At 38.9% G+C, this 2,914-nt stretch overlaps 1 long non-coding RNA gene across 1 annotated transcript in view; it reads left to right on the top strand.

The window, feature by feature from the left end:
* The window catches only part of LOC119473580, a 158,032-nt gene that overhangs the window by 814 nt on the left and 154,304 nt on the right, over window positions 1–2,914 (top strand). The gene's annotated exons all lie outside the window — the stretch shown is intronic.

Raw genomic sequence — 2,914 nt, 5'->3', positions numbered from 1 at the left:
AAAAAAAAAAAAAAAAAAAAAAACGTTAGATTAAACATGAGCCACTGACTGCTGTGTTTATTTGCCCCCAGCTTTGTTTGAGAAATTTCTTTTCATAGGTCTGCTCTGCATAGGTGTCAATTGTGTAGAATAAACGGTGTTCCCTCTCAATCGAAGAGGCTGATTCTATGTTTATGTTCAGACAAGGGAGCCTCTGAAACTGTTACCGGTATGCTCAAGTTTACAAGTTAGAAAGCAACAAAACTTGCCAAGGCTGACTAGACTTTGCACGGGACAGAACGTAGCTTTGACAGTCTTTTGCTTTGACAGACTGTGCTCTCTGAAGGCCCTGGATTGTCATAATCACCCTCTCATCTCCAGCACCTAACACAAGACCCCGGTGGCTCCAGGACCTGGCATAGGGCCACTCAGTAATGGCTTGTGGACTGTCTGATCTAGGGGCTACGGTGGGCTGAACTTAGGGGTAGGCAGAGTGGGCGTGATGATGTTGAGGAGCCATGAAGGGTCCCCCACAAATCTTCAAATGAATATGGCAGGTTGCCATCAATTCCACCCCTGGAGTGGAATTCCTTGGAAGGATAATATTGAACTTACCTCATCATGAATCCATGAATGGCTTGTTGAAGGATACAGGTGTTCACCTTCACCCTTGCACACTTTTCCCACCAGTATCTTTGTTCAGGGTGTGCAGAACAGGAATCAGTTGCACAGCTTGCTGTGATTTGGTTGAAGGAGATAATGCATTTGGAGTAACCAATGAAGAAAAGAATTAGAGGGATGGTAAAAAGAATCTCTCATTGAGCCACTGCTGTCTACCTGACATTTTCCATATACCAGTTTCATGTTTTAAAATGGAAACACCTCATAGAATATTAAGACTTTTTATTCTTTATCATTGATTACTTTGATCAATAGCTTTTCTCATAACACTTAGCTGAAAAGGGTCACTAAGGCAAAAAGGGAATAAAGAGGAGGTTCAAGTGATCATTTTGGAAGCTGGGGCAGAGGGCATGTCATCAGATGGCCCTGCTGGCCCTTAGAGACGGGGGGCAGGGGGCGGAAGTGGGGGTGGTGCAGGGAGCTCCAGCAATGGAGGGGAATACTGGGAGAAGGGTGGCTCCAGGCCAACAGCACCCCTCCTTTGTAACATTCTCTGGGGTCAGCTGGCAGCACAGAATGATTCTTTCTGCGTTCTTCTTTCTGTATCCCATTGGCATCCTCAAAGCATGTCTTCTTTTAAATTTGTCTTCTTCAGTTTTAACACTGACAAATATAGGTGGTTAGTATTATAGAACTTAATTTTTCCCTGCTTTCTGCTTATAAAAGCAGAGATTAAATGCTAATTTAATTTTAAAAAGTATTTGGGGTGACTTGTTCATTTTAGGCACTTTTCAAGAAGTGTCTTCCTAAGACCTCTCAGGAATTCCTATGACTGTTTCTTCTTAATTATTAAATTGTTTCCTACCCATCAAAAATGTCTCTTTCATAGGTAGGCCAGGCAGCTTTCTTTTTAAATGAACTGCAAATCTTGGTCTTAGAATGTATAATGTAGACAGGAACAAGATGGAATCTAGCTATTTGCAATCAGGATCTTATTTCTTTTGAAATTTAATTATTAATAGCAATAAAGTATAATCTTTTTATATCAATTATACTTTTAAAATAATGATAATTATTAGAGAAAAGGAATCTTCATAGAAATTTCCTGAAGGGAATTTTTATTATCAAACTACAATTTGACATTACACAAAACCTTATTCAAGAAAATAAGAGTGCCTCTTCTCCTCCAAATGATCACAACACCTCTCCAGCAAGGGCACAGAACTGGACAGAGGATGAGATGGGTGAACTGACAGAAGTGGGCTTTAGAAGGTGATTAATAAGAAAACACTGAGGTAAAAAAAAAAAAAAAGTGTGTTCTAACCTAAGCTAAGAACCATGATAAAGGGCTACAGGAGCTGCTAACTAGAATAACCAGTTTAAAGAAGAACATAAATGACCTGATGGAACTGATAAACACAGCAGGACAATTTTGTGAGACAAACACAAGTATCAATAGCCTAATTGATCAAGTGGAAGAAAGAATATCAGACCTTGAAGTTTATCTTGCTGAAATCAGGCAGGCAGAGAAGATTAGAAAAACAAGAATGAAAAGGAATGAGCAAAATTTCTGATAAGTATGGAACTATGTAAAATGACCAACATTACGAATGATTAAAGTACCTGAAAGAGAGAGAATAAAAACAAGTTGGAAAACACCTTTCAGGATATCCTTCAGGCAAACTACCCCAACCTAGCCAGACAGAACAACATTCAAATTCAGGAAATAAAGCTAATGCCAGTAGGATACTCCATGAGATGATCAACCTCAAGACACATAATCATCAGATTATCCAAGGTTGAAATGGAAAAAAAAAAAAAAGAATAGCCAGAGAATAGCCAGGAAACCTACAAGAGTAAGCACATCAGACTAACAGTGGGCCTCTCAGCAGAAACCCTGTAAGCCAGAGGAGAGTGGGGGCAAATATTCAACATTCTTAAAGAAACTGTATCTGGGGCTTAATACCTAGGTGATGAGTTGATAGATGCAGCAAACCACTGTGGCACATGATAACCTGTGTAACAGACATGCACGTTCTGCACATGTATCCCAAACCTTAAAATAAAAATTTTTAAAAAGAAACAAACATATAAGACAATACTAATAAAGACGGTTTAGTACTTCCTTTCCCAAATGTATGCCTTTAATTTTTTCCACCCCAAATACTGATTAGAAGCTCCAGGACATTACTAGACAGAAGTGGACAGAGTGACTATCCTTTTTCCTAGTCTTAGAAGGAAAGCAATATCTTCACCATTAAATATGACATTAAAGTGTGATTTTCACAGAAGCCTATTATCAGGTTGAAAAAAA

Source organism: Cebus imitator, unplaced genomic scaffold (assembly GCF_001604975.1).
Source record: "Cebus imitator isolate Cc_AM_T3 unplaced genomic scaffold, Cebus_imitator-1.0 Scaffold9, whole genome shotgun sequence".
NCBI classification, from domain to species: Eukaryota; Metazoa; Chordata; class Mammalia; order Primates; family Cebidae; genus Cebus; species Cebus imitator.
Note: the sequence above shows the minus strand (reverse complement) of the source record. Positions and strands in the feature narration are given on the sequence as shown.